This window comes from Haematobia irritans, chromosome 4, assembly GCF_050003625.1.
Source record: "Haematobia irritans isolate KBUSLIRL chromosome 4, ASM5000362v1, whole genome shotgun sequence".
In the NCBI taxonomy this organism is placed as follows: Eukaryota; Metazoa; Arthropoda; class Insecta; order Diptera; family Muscidae; genus Haematobia; species Haematobia irritans.
The window spans coordinates 78,195,235-78,216,453 of NC_134400.1; the positions used below are offsets into that span (position 1 = coordinate 78,195,235).

Below are 21,219 nucleotides of genomic sequence, written 5' to 3' on the forward strand. Positions count from 1 at the left end.
TATTACATCAAGTTTTATTCAATCAGTGAACCTTTCCTCTGGAAAAACAGAAGGCTTTATTGGAATATGGTATCGCCGTGGTGCATACTAATACATAGTATGCAAAGGTTTGCAATTATCATATTTATGGAACACTAGCGTAACCCGGCCCGTTTCGCTGCGCCTTCCGAAGCGTATTTGTAGGAACATTTTGCGTTAACTTAGTCAACCATATCCTTCGTGCTGAAAACAAATTCGAAAAGATTTGAATTCTTTCAAACAAATCGGACTACTCGCTTCTTCGTTTATAGGTACAAATACGGCGAATATGCATATGTAAAACGGTTCGTCTTAAAAAATGTCGGGGAGAGGGTGTACTCTTTCCTCCAAATTTTTTAAATAATGTTCTGTATTCAAGCAGTTGGACAATCTTCTATATTTCTTGTGAATTTTAAGTGTGGTTTGTCAAGGAAAGGTATCCTTCTCCTCAACATATTTGAAAATTAAGCACTATACTCGTATTATAATAACATACAAAGAATTACTGTTTCCCATCCAATAAATCGGAAAAAGCAAAAGTAGTAAAAAATTGTACGCCATTAACATTTGCTAAAATGTTGGAAAATAATGCACCCTCTACGTTGGCTGCCAATTTCATGTAAATTTAAGTTCTTTACTAAAAAGAAGTCTGGCAGAAGCCTGTGCAAAAATCATAAAATTATGTACCGAGTTCCCATTTACGGACAAACCTCAACTTTCAATTTAAGAAAAAAAAAAAACAAAAACGGACAAAAGGGAACCCTCTCCCCACCTTCGCTCCACCCCAACCTGATATCGAACTATCACGTACACACAAAAAAATAATTCATTTATTTTATGAATAGTGTTCCCAAAAATTTTCCAAACACGGAATTCATAAATTATATGAAAGAATTTCATAAATTAAAAAATACAGGTTTTCATTGACTACGAATGTATACATAATATTAATGAAATTTGTAATATTATAAATGAAGTATACATAATTTTCGACATTGAAAAATATGTATTTTTACATAGTATATATTAAAAATATCATGCATTAAATATAGATCTTCTTTTCTGTTTTCTTTCCGATTTTTCCCTAATTCTTAACTGGTCAAAATGAGTGAACCCATTTATTAAAAACCGCATTAAAAAACATATTATAATATTTTTTATTACTTATAAATATGGGCACCAATGCTTCCAGTTAATTAATAAAATTGTTTTATTTCGTCAACCATTTTCAGCAATAAAAAATATTCGAATCGCGATGGCGACTCAAACTGAACTGAAAAAACCAAACACAGCAAAGCCACGTGTTGCCTTAAAAAACGTTATATATGGCTCTCTCATGCTAAGAGAAAACCAGTATTTTTGGATATATTATGTAGTTTCATTAATTTTATGGAAGAATCCATGCACATTATTAAAAATTGCTTAATTTAATAACAAGTATTTACGATTTAAAAAAATACATCTATTTCATGAAAGAGTCCATAAATTTTCAAAAATGTACTCGTTTATGTACAAATTCATATTTTATTTTTTTGTGTGTACCCTATATTAATTTCACAACTACTCAATGGTCCCTATAAATTCTATCGAAGTAAATCGACAAAGTTTATTTCAATTTTCCCCTTCCCCAACCAGATATAGAAAAATCATATACTAATTTAAAAATCATGTATAAATTTAATCACCTCCTCCCACTTTCCCTGTAAATTTCAAGTAGATCGGAGATGTATACATTTTGCTCTATTGTTTTAAAGGGACGTCACTTTCCCCGATACAATATCGACAAACACCGTAGTGAATAGCACCCCTACCCTTCCCTGAAAATTCTTGAAACTTTCCTTCAAGTGTGGGGCAAGGAAGGATGCCTCTTCGTTCATAACCTTCCCCCACTGCCTTTGTAAATTTCAAGAAAACTTAAGAATTCTTGTTTTTTATTTGCAGTTTTAGAGGAGGACCTCCTCCCCGACCAAATATCGAAAAGTTATGTAGCGTATCTTATGTAAAAGTCCAAGAAAATGTCAAGCAAATTATAAGCCTAAAGAGGCGGCCTCTCTTCCGTCCAAATATCACAAAATCAGGCATCAACTATGAATATCGTAACCTCTCCCCAGTCCTCCGTAAATTTCAAGTAACTCGGTAAAGTTTAATTGTTTCTCTGTATGTACTTAAGAGAAGCGGTTGTCTCCCTATGTCCTTTTATTTTTATTAAAAAATCAGGAACCTTGTACAAATGTTATAACCTCACCTATTTTTTCCGTAAACTTTCAGTCGGGGGAGTTTAGTTTTGTTTTCAGTGTACTTTGAAAAAAATTCGGGCAAAGGGGTGGTCCCCCTCCCCGACCAAATATCGAAAAATAATGTAGCGGATTTTGTCTAGATGCCAACCCCAACATTCAATGAAAATTTCAAGCAAATCGCATAATTCTGTTCCAAGTTTCAAAAAGTAGGGCAAGGGGGAGGTCCCCGTCCCCATCCACATATGAAATCATCGGGTACCCCATATTAATTCCATAGCCTCACCACATGTTCTCTGTAAATCTCAGATAATTTAGAGAATTTTAGTTTTTTCACTGTACTTAAAAAAAAGTCGAACAAAGGGGAGGCCCCCCTCCGCCACCAAATATCGAAATAAAAAGTAGCGGATCTTTGTCTAGATGCCAACCCCAATCTTCAATGAAAATTTCAAGCAAATCGGTCAACTTTGGTCCAATTTTCAAAAAGTCCGACGAAGGGGAGATCCCCCTCCGCGACCAGGTGTCAAAAAATGAGGTACCCTATTTTCACCACATGAACGCCCCCTACGATCTCTGAAAGTTTCAAGTAAATCGTTTCAGCCGTTTCGGAGCCAACTCGGAACATACAAACAAACAAACAAACAAATAAACATAGATTGAATTTTATATATATAGATACGATAATATGTGGTCCCGTTTTTTTTTTTGTTACAAAAAGTATGAGCGGGAATGACTACATAAATTTTACGCTTTATTCGCTTTATTTCAACGCTTATAAAAAATTTGCGTTGGTACCACTTTGTTTGGGATAAATCGAGAGAATCTAAAATTCTTTTAAACCGGGAGCTATTATCAACTTTCCAAATTTGTCTGTTGGGCAATTTTCGCTTCTGATGTTCAAATGGCAAAATAGTATAGTGTTAAATCCGGATCCAGAAGGTGGACACTTCAAGTATTTTTCAATATTGTAGATTTACCAGGAACAAATTCCTGGATATTGCATAGAAGTATAATAGGAAAATATATTCTTAGGAAAAGCTTTTTGTTTCGATTAGATTAACCTTCGAATACCCAAAACCCGCCTTTAGGCCGTCTTCGAAAAATCAAAAGACGACAAGAATGGGTAAAAATAAAAGGATAACTTAGTCAAAACTCTATAAGAGACTTTGCAGCATGTACTGGATTTAAATTTGCGGAAAAAGAGTGGAAAATAAGTTAGTATTTTTAAAGCTGCATGCATTATCTTCTTCAAGAAAACTGAAATACTTTTGATTAATTATTACGTTTTATGGCAGAACGAACTTTTGTTTTGCATAATTCTTTTACTCTTGGGCACAAATTAATTTTTTGATGTATTTCATGTGCCTATGCTTGCCGAGAAAAAAAAATTTTTCGACAAAAATGTTCCGTGCAAAGTAACATTTTGCGTTTGACAACCCAATTACGCGTAATACGATTGTGCATGACAGACTTTAGTGAACTTTCCACGGAATCCATGATTTACCTTAAATTCTCGAAGTAGTCAAAAATCTCAGCGAATTCTCGTTATTTTAACAACTCATAATTCAAATCGCAAAAAACGGAATGCGATTTTTGCATGCTTTCCTTAAACAAAAGTCAACAATTTTGATAGCCCATTAGCCTCTATTTTTGTTCATGAAAATTTGTTAACTTTTAGTTAAATTTTGTCAAATATGAGAGAATTTTCCTTATTTGAATTATTTTTATTGGCTTATTGGCTTAATGACATGAGCTACACAATTTTACCAAATGCACAAATAGTTCATATTTGTCTAAAATGAGTAAATTTTGCTTAAATTGTAGTCATATATATCTAAACTGAGAAATTGTACTTAAATTGTGCCTATCTTGAAAGTCATATAGCGCTCAAGAAATTGTAACGATTTTTTTTTCATAATATTACATCTTCTCAACCCATTATTCCTTATCTTAATTATTATACCCTCCACCATAGGATGGGGGTATATTAACTTTGTCATTCCGTTTGTAACACATCGAAATATTGCTCTAAGACCCCATAAAGTATATATTCTGGGTCGTGGTGAAATTCTGAGTCGATCTGAGCATGTCCGTCCGTCCGTCCGTCTGTTGAAATCACGCTAACTTCCGAACGAAACAAGCTATCTACTCGAAACTTGGCACAAGTACACCCAGAAAAAAGTGACCCCTTCTTCAAGTTAAATTGAACTCATTGTGAAGAAAGTTGAACTTCGTATAGCGCCAAAGATATTTTTATTTGTTTGAACGATGTGATTTTGGTAGAAATTAGGAATAATGCATTCCATATATTAGTTAACATTTTCCTATATTTACATACCACTATACTACAGAATGAAAAAATTTAACTAATTTGAATTCATATATGGAATGATTTTATTGAAATTTTTTCATTCATTTCGACAAATCTTACACATTTGTGGTAAAACTTTTACTTCATAATTAGAACTGCTTACCTTCGTTTTTAAATACAATTTTATTTATTTCTATAAGCAATTTTATCTTCAATAAAAGACATGTTTTATTAATATATTGAATATATTTATTAAGAATCAACAGCATCGAATCTCTTTGAAATATTAGTTTATTATTCCACTATTTCCAATTTCCGTGTGATATTATCAACTGTAAAACGCACTTTTTCTTCTTCTTGTACTTTTCACTTTTAATAAGTTGCTGCCTAACGATTTTGTCATCCTTTTACAATTTCAATACCTGCAAATATAAAAAATCATAAAACATTTTTGTTACAAAAGGTTAGCGTCACTGAATATTACCTGATAATTGAAGATTCCAAAATGAAGACAAATGAAAGGGTTGTTATTCTGCTGGTGATTTCTTTCTTTATACACTATCACGGACATTGATAGATTTATTTAAAAAACGAAAATTTTTCTCACTAATTTAAAATAACAAATATTTTATATATTTTATTTGTTATTTATTATATTATTTTACCATATTATTTTTTAACAATCTCTCCGTATACCAAAACAACGCGATTCCAACTAAAAAAACAGCCGACGCGCAAATATATCGATTACACCCACGCGCAAACACATCGATTACGATGACAGGTATCGATTACAGGTAGACAATAGAAATTTAGGAAAATTTCCTATATTCTAACAAGTGTGTTTCCTTAAGTTTTGAAAGGATTGCATACTTCTTAGTACGAATGAACTAAAATATTTTTCTATGCCAAGTGTTGTTCGTATGTATGAAAAACTTTCTATTATAAACGAAGTCGCAATTATCATTTTATGAGAAATTTTACTAATTTTGAGGAAACTTGGTTTTAGTTCGGTTTTTGTTTATTTTTACGAATGCTTTGTTATCGGTGAATAAAATTTTCTTTTTCAGTAGTAAGTTCTTATACCCAGCGAAGAAAATAGTATGAGTAAAATTCCATGCCTTATTCTAGTTAATGAACTATTCCTAACTGCTTACAGTTTAGGATTTTTTACTGAAACGAGTAAATTTTATTATTTTTCACAAAAATTTACCTTAATGGAAATAAAATGGATAAACTATATTGATGAAAATTTTTTCCTTTAGTTTCGAAGGCACTTTTTTCTGGTGTAGTTGTTATTGATGTAGGTCGGATGGTATTGCAAATGGGCCATATCGGTCCACTTTTACGTATAGCCCCCATAAACGGACCCCCAAATTTGGCTTGCGAGGCCTCTAAGAGAAGCAAATTTCATCCGATCCGGCTGAAATTTGGTACATGGTGTTAGTATATGGTCTCTAACAACCATGCAAAAATTGGTCCACATCGGTTCATAATTATATATAGCCCCCATATAAACCGATCCCCCGATTTGGCTTGCGGGCCTCTAAGAGAAGCAAATTTCATCCGATCCGGCTGAAATTTGGTACATGGTGTGAGTATATGGTCTCTAACAACCATGCAAAAATTGGTCCACATCGGTCCATAATTATATATAGCCCCCATATAAACCTATCACCCGATTTGAACTCCGGAGCCTCTTGGACGACCAAAATTCATCTGATTCAGTTGAAATTTGGTACGTGGTGTTAATATATGGCCTCAAGCTCCCATGCAAAAATTGGTCGAAATCGGTCCATAATGGGGCCTATATATACCCCATATAAACCGATCCCCAGATTTGACCTCCAGAGCCCCTTGGAAGAGCAAAATTCTTCCCATTCGGTTGAAATTTGGTACGTGATGTTAGTATCCAACAACCATGCAGGAATTGGTTCCTATCAACCCATAATTATATATAGCTCCCAAATAAACCGATCCCCAGATTTGACCTCCGGTGCCTTTTGGAGAAGCAAAATTCATCCGATCTGCTTGAAATTTGGTACGTGGTGATCGTATATGATATTTATTTATTTATTTATTCTTTGTCTTTGGATTACAAGAATTCCTTACAGACAAAAAAACTTAAAAATTATACATATGTATATAAAAATCAAAAATATATGAATTCTAGAATTTCTAAATACTTTGATAAACTTAAACTAAAATCAAGTTCATAACAATTGGAGATATTATTAAATTCATTTAAGGCACGAGAAATAGGCTAATTTGCTGAATAATTACTTTTGTGTATACAAGTATAAAATAAAGCTCTACTACGCAAAGATCTTGCGGGTACATTAAATGAAATTAACTCAAGAAGTTGAGCACAATCAATAAAACCAGAGATTGTTTTAAACAAGAAAACTTGCGATAAATATGTTCTTCGATTTTCAAGAGTCATTAAGTGAATTAATCGACATTTATCAATATAAGAAGGAAAAGGATCCGAAAACGGTATAAAGCGTAATGCGAACTTAATAAATCTTTTTTGAATTCTTTCAATGCGTCCCGAATAAACACCATAGAAAGGACTCCAAATACATGAGCAGTATTCAAGATGAGATCGTACCAATGCTGTATATACTAATTTCAGTGAATATGGATCCCTGAAATGTTTACAATTTCTCTTAATAAAAGCGAGTAAGGAGTACGCTTTTGGTATAATAGTATTTATATGACTAACAAACGTAAATTTGAAATCAAATATAACACCCAAATCTTTAACCTCCTCAACTCTCTCAATACTATATCCATTGAGTTTATAGTCATAGAAAACTGGATTTTTACATTTATAGAATGAGATCTTGCGACATTTCCCGACATTAATCGTCAGGAAATTGGAAGAACACCAATCTGCAAGACTATTTAGATCTTCTTGAAGACGGCGTATATCACTAATACAACTTATGCGCATATATAACTTCAGGTCATCTGCATATAACAAAATTTTAGACCATTTCAGACAAGAAGGAACATCGTTAATGAATAAAACAAATAACAAAGGTCCCAGTATACTACCTTGAGGAATCCCAGATGTAGCAACATACACATAAGAACAACAGTCATCAATATTCACAAAATAATTTCTATCGAGCAAATAAGATTTAATCCATTGTAGAAATAAAGAATGAAAACCTATATTGACACACTAATGAGTGATTTGAGGCCAATCTCCCTATCCTTTGAGGAAATTATTATTACCGGCGACTTTAACTCAAACCTTCTTGTTGACAGGAGTATGATCAGCGAATTCAATGCATTAGGTATGTACTCCGTTAATGAACACATACCCACTCATTATGGCAACACATGTAATACATTACTGGATTTATTTATTGTGACATCCCTCCAGAAATGCGAACACTATGATCAGCTGACATCGTCTACATTTTCAAGACACGATCTAATTTTTCTTGCGTATGACTTCTCGACACATACTGCGTCACAGACCTTCAGTTTTAGAGATTTCAGAAACATTGATCAACATGATCTCATTGCCGATTTCTTTAACATTTCTTGGAATGATATTTATTTCTTCACTGACATTGATGAAAAGATTAAGTTTATGGAGGATAAATTAGTGGATTTGTATGAGAATCATGTACCATTGAGAACTAGGGTGAGAAAGTCTCAGAACCAACCGTGGTTCAACTCTGATATAAAAAGATTGATAGCAACGAGAGATGATGCTTATAGGCGATGGAGGCGATTTAAGACATCCAGGCTTAGGGATGAGTTCAAAGTGTTAAGGCGCGAAGTGGTCAATAAATTAAGGGAAGCAAAGATACGTTATTATGATGAGAGATTTAGTAGTGCACTTGGCAGCAGGCAGAAATGGCAGGAATTGAGAAACATTGGCGTTGGTGTCACTAGCAACGACAACCAGTGTGATGTAGATCCGGATGAATTGAACAGACGTTTCGTTAACAATGACATACCTCTTGCGAATGTACAAGCGTTATCTCATGTTTTGTCCTCTGATTGTGAATCAATTTTTAATTTCAAATGCATCTCGGCACATGACACATTACGATCGATATTGAGCATCAAATCATCTGCCACAGGATTGGACAATTTACATCCCAAATTTCTTAAGTTGATGATATATCCACTACTTCCCATTATAACACACATTTTTAACCACATTCTTACTGTGTCAAAGTTTCCTACAAGCTGGAAAATGTCTAGGATAATCCCTATTCCTAAATCAGGAGGGGAATTTAGACCAATAGCGATCTTGCCGTTTCTGTCAAAGGCTTTAGAAAACGTTATGTATGAACAGATTAATGATTTTATTACCCATAACCACTTGCTAACTGACAGGCAATCGGGATTTCGTTCAGGCCGTAGCTGTACGACTGTTCTAGTCGATGTTGCTGAGGGAATTAGGCAGAACATTGGCAGGAACAGGTATTGCTTTTTACTTCTGCTGGATCATTCGAAGGCCTTTGACTCGGTATGTCATGAGATATTGTTGACGAAACTTAGGAGGTATTTTAAATTTGACGATACCGCTAACTTACTTTTATCATCCTACTTGGAAGGAAGAAAACAAGTTGTGTTTTCCAGAGGAAATAATTCGCAACCAATGGCTTTATCAAGAGGAGTACCCCAGGGATCAGTCTTAGGTCCTTTGCTCTTCTCACTATATATAAACGATATAGTTAATGTTCCATATGGTTGCGATATTCATGTGTATGCTGACGATGTACAGCTATGCTTTTCTTGCAATATCTCTGACACTCCGGCATGTATTGACGACATCAACATCAATATGGAAAGGATTAACGTATGGGCTGCGAACAATGGACTTCAGTTGAACCCCAATAAGACAAAGTGTCTCGTTATATCTAGGAATGGTTGCGATCTGAATTCACTTCGTCCGATAACACTTAACGGTTGTGATATTGAATATACTTCATTCGCTAGGAATCTGGGTATAGTATTTGACAAGACACTTTCTTGGAATAGGCATATAGATAGCACTGTAGGTATGGTATATGGGATGCTTCGCTGCTTATGGTCAATTCAAGCCTACATCCCAATAGAGGTACGTCGAATGATTGCCAATGCGCATTTAGTTTCCCGAATTTTATACGGCTGCGAGATCTACGCAAATTGTGATGTGGAGCATATGAGAAAAATTAGGACGGTAACAAACGATATAGCCAGATTTGTTTTTGGTGTAAACAGATTTGAAAGTATCTCAAGTCATGCGAAAGAATTATATGGGATGCCATTTAATAGACTGATGGAATTCCGCTGCTTACTCCTTCTACATAAGATAATTCATAACCACGAACCCAAGTACCTTTTTGACCGACTTTCTTTCCCTCGTTCGTCGCGTTTAAGTTGTGTCACTCCATTTAGATCACGATATTTAGTCTCCGATAGACAATTTTTTATTCATGCAATACGACTGTGGAACAACCTACCATCTAATCTGAGAAACATTTTTAATTTTGTTCAATTTAAGCGAATTTTGAAATCACACTTTGCTTTGATTGATTAATACATAATCCAATAAATCAAAAAATCTAAAACTATTAAAAATTATATATTTGCTATAATATGCTTTATACATTTAGAATTGATTTTTTTTTTCTTCTATTATGTTTTCATCATTGTCTTTAAAATTTAATTAAACTCAATAAATTTTTTTTATGTGATGTTATAAATGTAATAATGACGATTTTGTTTATAGATGTTATGATTGCATAATTGTTTTATATTAAATACTACTGTTTTTACACAATTGTTAAATTATTTCTATGTAAATGTAGTACCGTTTATAAGTTTATACTTTTTGTACTAGTACGTCAATAAATACAAAAAAAAAAAAAAAAAAAAAAAAAACCTAAAGCAGCTAATTTTTGGATAAGTATTCTAATAGACACTTTACCAAAAGCTTTGGATAAATCAGTATATATTGTATCAACTTGATAACCACGCTCAAAATTAGAGATACAATAATGGGAAAATAAAGCTAAGTTTGTTGTAGTTGATCTTCCACGGACAAATCCATGCTGAAAGGGGGAAATAATGGACTTTACTGCAAAGTATAGCTTCTCAAACACAATGTGCTCAAAAATTTTACTAACATTACATAATTTAGAAATAGGTCTATAATTGGATATATTATCCTTAGCACCCGATTTAAAAATCGGAGTAATCGACGCCAACTTCCAGCTGTCATGAAAAATACCTTCTTCTAAAGACATTCTAAACAACATCAGCAATGGTTCAACCAAAGAACTGGCACAATTTTTAAGAAAAAATCCGCAAAAACCGTCAGAATCAACACAATATGTCGGTTTCAGTTTAGAAATCCCAAACTGTATATCATTTCTGCTTATATCAAGCGAAGAAAAGCCAACAGCAGCATTATAATTTACTTGAGAATTATATAAAAGGTCACTAGAGACAAAATTTGAGCTAAAAAAATCAGCAAAGAGATTAACAGCTTGCATAGTTGAAGTGGAAACTTTAGAATCTAAAAACATAACAGAAGGATAATGAGAATGAATTCTTTTAGAATTAACATAACGCCAAAAAGCTTTTGGATCCTCTTTAATGCCATTCTCAATATTGAGCATATATTGTTTATATAAGAACTTATTTAAGAAATTAAACTCACGAAGAGAATTAATATATAACAACCATGCCAAAAGTGGTCCATATCACTCCATAATCATATATAGCCCCATATAAACCGATCCCGAGGTTTGGTTTTGGAGCCTCTTGGAGGACCAAATTTCATCCGAGTGAGTTGAAATTTGGTACATTGTGCTAGTATATGGTCGTTAACAACCATGCCTAACTAGGTCCATATCGGTCTATAGTTATATATATCCCTCAGATAAATCGATTTCCAATCACACAAAAATTGGTCCATATCAAGTTCATAATTGTATATAGGCCCCATATAAGCGACCCCCATATTTCAATTCTGGCTCTCTACGTACCGTGCAAAAAGTCCATATCGATTCGTAATTATTTGTACACTGTTAGAAAAATATGTTTTTCATATGTTCCGATATAAACAAAATGTGTTTCGGGCACAATTTTAAAACACAATATATTTAAGTGCAAACATGTAATGTTCCTAAACTAACACTAAATGTTTGGGACATCTATGTTAATATGTTAGAATATATTATGTTTGGGGCATGAGTGTTTCATAAAAATCATATGTGTGAATGCAAACATATATAAATTTACAAATTTCGACTAAACATACATATGTTGTGATATTTTATTCGAAGCGACAGAGAGAGTATAGAGAAAGAAATAGAGATGGAAACCGGGAGAGTTTACGAAAGATATCAACATAACACAGATTCAAAAAAGAACAATTTCTGTAAAACCGCTTGTATGTTGTTTCGGAAAACTGTTTTATGATAACGTCAAAAATTTGATGTGCTTAAGTCCAAATATTATTTAATTTGAATAAAGAGAATAGACATTCGGAACCAGACATTTGAAAAACAAACAGCATATGTCTTCGCCTTGAGAGCAGCATTTTGTGTATGTGTGGACGTGTGTTTTCTTTATCATTTTGGCATTATGGGCACAATTTTTTTCTTGGTTCGTTAAAAGAAATCAGGGGCCTTCATAAAAATAACGAAAGTGCACTATACTCTTTTTAGAGTTGGGACAGTTAAATGAAATAAGGAGGAAATAGTGAAAAATTACACAGTAAAATGTATAAAAACAAAGGTTAGTTCCTCTTTATTAATAAGTAGTCCTCGAGGAGTTGACGTACACCTTCAAATATAAAAGCGGGCATTAAGTTCGAGTTTTGCAGCTAAAACAATTTAAAAAGTTTATTTTCTTTAAAATGAATTATTAAAGAAAAATAAAAGGCATTTTAGAAAAATAAAAGGCAAGTGAAAATTACGAGTATGTTAGGCAATGAGCACAATCATCTTTGGGAAAATTCTTCCAAGCATATAATATTTTTGGGCTCAAAATGCTTCCAAACATATAATATGTTCACATAAAACAAACATATTAATGTTTCGGCAGTATCCAATAATATATGTGTTTCCTGCAAAATATGTTTGGAACATATGTTAAAAAAGCGTTTTTTTTTTTGAGGGTGTAGACTTAACTATATATAACTTTTTTGTCTAATATATACCACGTATGGACTAACTCACAATTTAGAAAACGATGTTAAGAAGTTTTAAGATACCACAACCCAAGTATTTCGATTGTGGGTGACAGTCTTTCGTAGAAGTTTCTACACAATCCATGGTGGAGGGTACGTTCGGCCTGGCCGAACTTACGGCCGTATATACTTGTTTTTTTTTTTACTGACTAATGACATGAGGTATACAATTTTACTAAAAGTGAAAATAGTTCATATTTGTCTAAAATGAGTAAGTTTTACTTAAATTGTATTCATACATACATTGTAACAATTTTGTGCTTCGAAAAATGACATTTTCTTAAACCATTTGGGCGTTAATGGTTATAAATAAAACTGCCGGAAAAAAATGTCCCATAAGGGTTAAGTATGAAATTCTCCATTACCTGGTAGTAAAATTTAAAATGTTTCTTACACTAAAAAAAGTGTTGTCGTGAAGCTAAAGATTTCATGTTACTCGCGAAGACGACTACATAGTTGTCGTACACCGAAAAAAGTGGACTGTTTTATAGGGGGAACTACCACGCACGAAAATTTAACTAAATTTTACTCGACATTTTGAGATTTCCACAAAGCGTTGTTAAAAGCAGGAAATTTTAATACTTTTTAACTGCAGTTCACGAAATTACATCCTCTCATGGAAGAAAAAATTAACTAAAAGTAAAGGAAAAAAATCATTGGCGCCAAATCACACTGTTAGAAAAATATGTTTTTCATATGTTCCGATATAAACAAAATGTGTTTCGGGCACGATTTTAAACCACAATATATTTAAGTGCGAACATGTAATTTTCCTAAACTAACACTAAATGTTTGGGACATCTATGTTAATATGTTAGAATATATTATGTTTGGGGCATGAATGTTTCATAAAAATCATATGTGTGAATACAAACATATATAAATTTACAAATTTCAACTAAACATACATATGTTGTGATATTTTATTCAAAGCGACAGAGAGAGTATACAGAGAAATAGAGATGGAAACCGGGAGAATTGACGAAAGATATCAATATAACACAGCAAAAGAGTCAAAAGAGAACAATTTCTGTGAAACCACTTGTATGTTGTTTCGGAAAACTGTTTTATGATAAGGCCAAAAATTTGATATGTTTAAGTCTAAATATTATTTAATTTGAATAAAGAGAATATACATTCTGAACCAAGAGAATAGACATTTGAAAAACAAACAGCTTATGTTTTCGCCTTGAGAGCAGCATTTTATGTATGTGTGGACATGTGTTTTGTTTATCATTTTGGCATTATTTTTTTCTTGGTTCGTTAAAAGAAATCAGGGGTCTTCATAAAAATAACGAAAGGGCACTATACTCTTTTTAGAGTTGGGACGGTAAAATGAAATAAGGAGGAAATAGTGAAAAATTACACAGTAAAATGTAAAAAAACAAAGTTTAGTTTCTCTTTATTAAAAAGTAGTCCACGAGGAGTTGACGGACACCATCAAATATAAAAGCGGGCATTAAGTTCGACTTTTACAGCTAAAACAATTTAAAAAGTTTATTTTCTTTAAAATGAATTATTAAAGAAAAATAAAAGGAATTTTAGAGCGATGGTGTTAAATGCTAGTAAAAAACTGTTCACTCCTAAATAAATTTATGTTTATATTATAAAATTATGTATGTATGTTTATACTCGACTCCACGTTCTTCTTTTGTTAGTTTTTGAATTCCTTCCAAATTTTAAAGTTTTGTACAAAAACAGTTTTTTATTACAAGATTGTTATTTTTGCAATAAAAAATAATATTTTATCCAAAAATCATTCAATTTCGTTTATATCAAGCACTGTTACTGACTATAAATCTTTAATAACGCACATTTCGATGTTTCATTTAAAAAAATTAATATAGTATAAATATAAATGTGTAAATTAAAAAAAAAAAAAAAAAAAAAAAAAAAGTTTGGTCAGAGCAGGGATTGAACCCACGACCCTTTGCATGCAAGGCAGACATGCTAACCACTGCTCCACGTGGCAAACTAATGTATGTTTCTGTTAAATAATGTTATGTTTGCATGGGCTCGTGGGCGCTGTAAACTATGCTATATAAATGTAACTTAAAACGATAATTATCTACTGGTGACTATAACAGCTACGTAGCCCAGTGGATAGTGTGTTGGCTTACAAACTGTATGGTCCTCGGTTCGATTCTCCGTGCAGGCGAAAGGTAAAATTTAAAAAAATTTATAAAAGTGAATAATTTCTTCAACATTATTTGTATTACAGAGAAAGGTGCCAATAACTAAAAAATTTCGTGGAAGTGAAAATTACGAGTATGTTAGGGAATGAGCACAATCGTGTTTGGGAAAAATTCTTCCAAGCATATAATATTTTTGGCTCAAAATGCTTCCAAACATATAATATGTTCACATAAAACAAACATATTAATGTTTCCTGCAAAATATGTTTGGAACATATGTTAAAGAAGCGATTTTTTTTGAGGGTGTATGTATCGCCCGATTTTCCAAAATTTGACTATAAAATCCTTATTTATTAACCAATCTTACTCAAATTTGGCAGAATGTAATCTTCTGTAGTACTAACTATACCTGCAAAAAAACATCGAAATCGGTTCCCATATACACGTATCGCTCAATTTTCCCAATTTTGGCCATAGGACCCTTATTATGGTTTTCTTGTGGCTTTCACACTTCCTTTTGATGTACTTATATGTGTTTTAATTAGTTTGCTTAATTCTTCGTCAATTTTATGCGGTATTTTACTTTTCCAGAAAGAAAAGACAAAATGAGAATAATTCGCTATTTTTATCATCACTATTTCCTAGAAAAATAACATTTATTTTAGTATGGGCAAGTTTGGGCAGACAAACTTTAGAGCACGTAAAAGTATATTTCCTCACGGAAAATGATAAGCAAAGATTTTCATTAACAATCGTTAACATTTCTAGTTCTATTCCTCGCAAATATACTTATGTACTAAAATTTTCACATATAACAGCACTATTGAATCCACAAATTCAAGTTGAAAAACAAGAAAACCAGAATATTTTTTAAAGTGTTTACAACATCTTGAACTACTTTTCCTCCTCTTAGAATCCACATTTTAAAGTTTTCTTTTTTTCACTTTTATTTGGAAAAAAAAGTTCAGCGTGAAATTTTTAATCTTTTGCTCTTCTTGATTACACGCAACTTGCATAAATTTTGGTAAACATTGGCAGCTTTTTCTTCTGAACAGGGTTGCCAAGTTTCAAATTAACTTTCGATTTCTACTTTCCAACACGTTCTATAGTAATTTCGATTGGAACATCCAATAATTTTTCATTGTGAAAATTTGACTTTTTGCCGCTGTTTGCGATTTCCGCCCATAGTGCATTGGTAACCCGGACGAAAACCGTTGTTATATCAATTTAAATTTGCAACATACCTGGCGACAACAACCATTTTGAAATATCTCGTGTTGCGGTAAAAGTTCCAACATTCTGGCGACAAAATCCCTGATTATGGTTCCGGCAATTGGAGTCACAATTTATTACATCTGGAATTACTGCTGATGATACCAAGTTCCACACATTAATAGGTTCAATCGAGAGCAACATTCCAAACCATGTAACCCATATTGTAGAAATTTCCCCTGAGGAAAATAAGTATGAATTTCTAGAATCTGAAGAAGAGCGTTTACGACAACTTTTGGAAAATGTAAGTATTGGTGACGAAAAATCTTCGGCATTGCTAAGAGAAATGCGTGCATAATATGATACACAATATTGATACAAATGGCCCAGTTGTGAGTGCAGAACCCCGCCGACTATCGCCTGAAAAATTAAAAGTGGCAAAAGAGGAATTCGAATATATGGTGGAACTTGGTATTTGTCGTCCTTCTAAGAGTCAGTGGGCCAGTCAACTTCATATGGTACCCAGGAAATTAATATGTGGCTTCCACGTGGTTATTATCGATCTTTAAATAAAGTAACAGTACCCGATCGCTATCCTGTCCCACACATCCATGATTTTGGATATATACTAGCTGGGAAAAAGGTATTTTCAAAGATTGGTAAAGGCATATTTTCAAATACCCGTAGCTGAAGAAGACGCCCAGAAGATCGCTATAATTACGACCTTTGGTTTGAGTACCCGCATGACTTTCGGCCTCTGCAATGCAGCACAAACACTTCAGCGCTTCATAATAGAGGTGTGCACGTGACACGAAATTGTAGTGAATCACGAAAAATTTCGTGACTCACACTGAAGGCAACAGCGTAAGTGAGCGTGAGTCACGAAAATAATTTCTTCGTGAGTGTGCGTGAGTAACGAATTTTTTTTTCGTGAGTGTGCGTGAGTACAAATTTTCTTTTCGTGCGTATGCGTGAGTACTACCAAACAATATCGTGCGTGAGTATAATTTTTCCGTCGTGAGTGTGCGTGAGTAAAATATTACTCACTTGAACACCTCTAGTTCATAAACGAAGTCTTGCGAGGGTTAGATTTTGGTTTTGCTTACATCGGCTACATACTAGTAGCGTCTAAGAACACGAAAGTCACCTACACAGAAAAAATTTCCGTAGTTAAACTAACGCTAAATTTAACTTATTTTTATTGGAAAAAAATTATTTGTTTGTAGTTAAATTTTATTATTTTTATCGAAATTTTCCACAGCTTAATGAAATCTTACTTTTTTTAAGTATGTCTCAAAAATTTTATGAACTAAACGTGAGTATAAAGTACACATAAGTTCAATATGAACTAAAACAAATGACAATTTTCGTACGATTCCCAAAAATAGTAAAAATGAACTACTATATGGTTAAAATGACCATGCACCCTCAAAAAAAATCGCTTCTTTAACATATGTTCCAAACATATTTTGCAGGAAGCACATATATTATTGCATACTGTCGAAACATTAATATGTTTGTTTTATGTGAACATATTATATGTTTGGAAGCATTTTGAGCCAAAAATATTATATGCTTGGAAGAATTTTTCTCAAACACGATTGTGCTCATTCCCTAACATACTCGTAATTTTCACTTCCACGAATTTTTTTAGTTATTGGCACCTTTCTCTGTAATACAAATAATGTTGAAGAAATTATTCACTTTTATAAATTTTTTTAAATTTTACCTTTCGCCTGCACGGAGAATCGAACCGAGGACCATACAGTTTGTAAGCCAACACACTATCCACTGGGCTACGTAGCTGTTATAGTCACCAGTAGATAATTATCGTTTTAAGTTACATTTATATAGCATAGTTTGCAGCGCCCACGAGCCCATGCAAACATAACATTATTTAACAGAAACATACATTAGTTTGCCACGTGGAGCAGTGGTTAGCATGTCTGCCTTGCATGCAAAGGGTCGTGGGTTCAATCCCTGGTCCGACCGAACACTTTTTTTTTAATTTACACATTTATATTTATACTATATTAAATTTTTATAATGAAACTTCGAAATGTGGGTTATTAAAGATTTATAGTCAGTAACAGTGCTTGATATAAACGAAATTGACTGATTTTTGGATAAAATATTATTTTTTATTGCAAAAATAACAATCTTGTAATAAAAAACTGTTTTTGTACAAAACTTTAAAATTTGGAAGGAATTCAAAAACTAACAAAAGAAGAACGTGGAGTCGAGTATAAACATACATACATAATTTTATAATATAAACATAAATTTATTCAGGAGTGAACAGTTTTTTACTAGTATTTAACACCATCGCTCTAAAATTCCTTTTATTTTTCTTTAATAATTCATTTTAAAGAAAATAAACTTTTTAAATTGTTTTAGCTGTAAAAGTCGAACTTAATGCCCGCTTTTATATTTGATGGTGTCCGTCAACTCCTCGTGGACTACTTTTTAATAAAGAGAAACTAAACTTTGTTTTTTTACATTTTACTGTGTAATTTTTCACTATTTCCTCCTTATTTCATTTTACCGTCCCAACTCTAAAAAGAGTATAGTGCCCTTTCGTTATTTTTATGAAGACCCCTGATTTCTTTTAACGATCCAAGAAAAAAATAATGCCAAAATGATAAACAAAACACATGTCCACACATACATAAAATGCTGCTCTCAAGGCGAAAACATAAGCTGTTTGTTTTTCAAATGTCTATTCTCTTGGTTCAGAATGTATATTCTCTTTATTCAAATTAAATAATATTTAGACTTAAACATATCAAATTTTTGGCCTTATCATAAAACAGTTTTCCGAAACAACATACAAGTGGTTTCACAGAAATTGTTCTCTTTTGACTCTTTTGCTGTGTTATATTGATATCTTTCGTCAATTCTCCCGGTTTCCATCTCTATTTCTCTGTATACTCTCTCTGTCGCTTTGAATAAAATATCACAACATATGTATGTTTAGTTGAAATTTGTAAATTTATATATGTTTGTATTCACACATATGATTTTTATGAAACATTCATGCCCCAAACATAATATATTCTAACATATTAACATAGATGTCCCAAACATTTAGTGTTAGTTTAGGAAAATTACATGTTCGCACTTAAATATATTGTGGTTTAAAATCGTGCCCGAAACACATTTTGTTTATATCGGAACATATGAAAAACATATTTTTCTAACAGTGTATATATGGGAGCTATATCTAAATCTGAACCAAATTTGATGATATTTTGCTCACTTTAAGGGTACTACAAAAAATTACTTTATGTTAAATTTGAAGACAATCGGGTAGTAAATAAGCGCAGTACGATCTCATTTGTCGTAATCGGGCGATACATATATATGGGGGCTATATCTAACTTTGATCCAATTTTTTTTCCAAATTCAACAGTGTTTGTCCTTTTACTAAGAAAACACGTTGTACAAAATTTTATCAAAATCGGTTAATAATTGCAACCGGAATCCTGTGAACAACAAACACAGACGGACGGAATTAGACTTAGATACCGAAGAACGTGATTGCGATGGTTAATATTTGTTTAATCTTAAATGATGACAACTGGTTTTTACTTTTTACAACGAGTTCTGGGGATAAGGCGCTTTCTTAATAAGGAAAATAAGCAAGTATAAATTAAACTCCATCTATGAGTATATGTTACGTATTCCATAGTATTCCAAGTGAAATTAGAATTTCGACCCCCTATAGAAACGCACCTGGAATAAGGGGAATTTTTTGGTAACATTTGATTTTGATAAGAAATATCGATATACCATGTTTGGAGATACTAGATTGATTGTAAATAATTTTTGCCGCAAATTTTCAATTTCCGCCCATAGGGCAATGTAGGAATCAATGCGTCGTGATTATTAAAGGGTGATTTGTTAAGAGCTTGATAACTTTTTTTTTAAAAAAAAACGCATAAAATTTGCAAAATCTCATCGGTTCTTTATTTGAAACGTTAGATTGGTCCATGACATTTACTTTTTGAAGATAATTTCATTTAAATGTTGACCGCGGCTGCGTCTTAGGTGGTCCATTCGGAAAGTCCAATTTTGGGCAACTTTTTCGAGCATTTCGGCCGGAATAGCCCGAATTTCTTCGGAAATGTTGTCTTCCAAAGCTGGAATAGTTGCTGGCTTATTTCTGTAGACTTTAGACTTGACGTAGCCCCACAAAAAATAGTCTAAAGGCGTCAAATCGCATGATCTTGGTGGCCAACTTACCGGTCCTTTCTTGAGATGAATTGTTCTCCGAAGTTTTCCCTCAAAATGGCCATAGAATCGCGAGCTGTGTGGCATGTAGCGCCATCTTGTTGAAACCACATGTCAACCAAGTTCAGTTCTTCCATTTTTGGCAACAAAAAGTTTGTTAGCATCGAACGATAGCGATCGCCATTCACCGTAACGTTGCGTCCAACAGCATCTTTGAAAAAATACGGTCCAATGATTCCACCAGCGTACAAACCACACCAAACAGTGCATTTTTCGGGATGCATGGGCAGTTCTTGAACGGCTTCTGGTTGCTCTTCACTCCAAATGCGGCAATTTTGCTTATTTACGTAGCCATTCAACCAGAAATGAGCCTCATCGCTGAACAAAATTTGTCGATAAAAAAGCGGATTTTCTGCCACTGATTTTGGTAATAAAATTCAATGATTTGCAAGCGTTGCTCGTTAGTGAGTCTATTCATGATGAAATGTCAAAGCATACTGAGCATCTTTCTCTTTGACACCATGTCTGAAATCCCACGTGATCTGTCAAATACTAATGCATAAAAATCCTAACCTCAAAAGAATCACCCTTTAAAAATCCAAAAAGCAATAGATTTTATTTTGACAAATTATCAATTCAATTGTCTTGAGAAAATCGAACAAATCGTTTTTTGCTTAGCATAGCAAACGCATTTCTCTTATATCAATTTTTTTCCTTGTCAACTTGTCTTTAATAATTGTGAAAAATTCTTCAAAAATAATGAAATTGTCTTTAAATTTGTTGTCTTTTTGCATCTTGTCAACAAAGCAAAAAAGCGTTTAAAAATAGGAGATGTTTTTCAACACTTTATTTTAAAAACGA

General features: G+C 32.9%; 1 long non-coding RNA gene across 1 annotated transcript in view; it reads right to left on the bottom strand.

Moving 5' to 3' along the window:
- Positions 1 to 4,789: 4,789 nt before the first annotated feature.
- LOC142237092 (uncharacterized) overlaps positions 4,790 to 21,219 on the bottom strand; it is a 351,654-nt gene continuing 335,224 nt past the window's right edge. The window contains exon 2 of the long non-coding RNA XR_012722336.1: positions 4,790 to 4,985. This is a non-coding gene — a long non-coding RNA (uncharacterized LOC142237092). The remainder of the gene's footprint in view (positions 4,986 to 21,219) is intronic.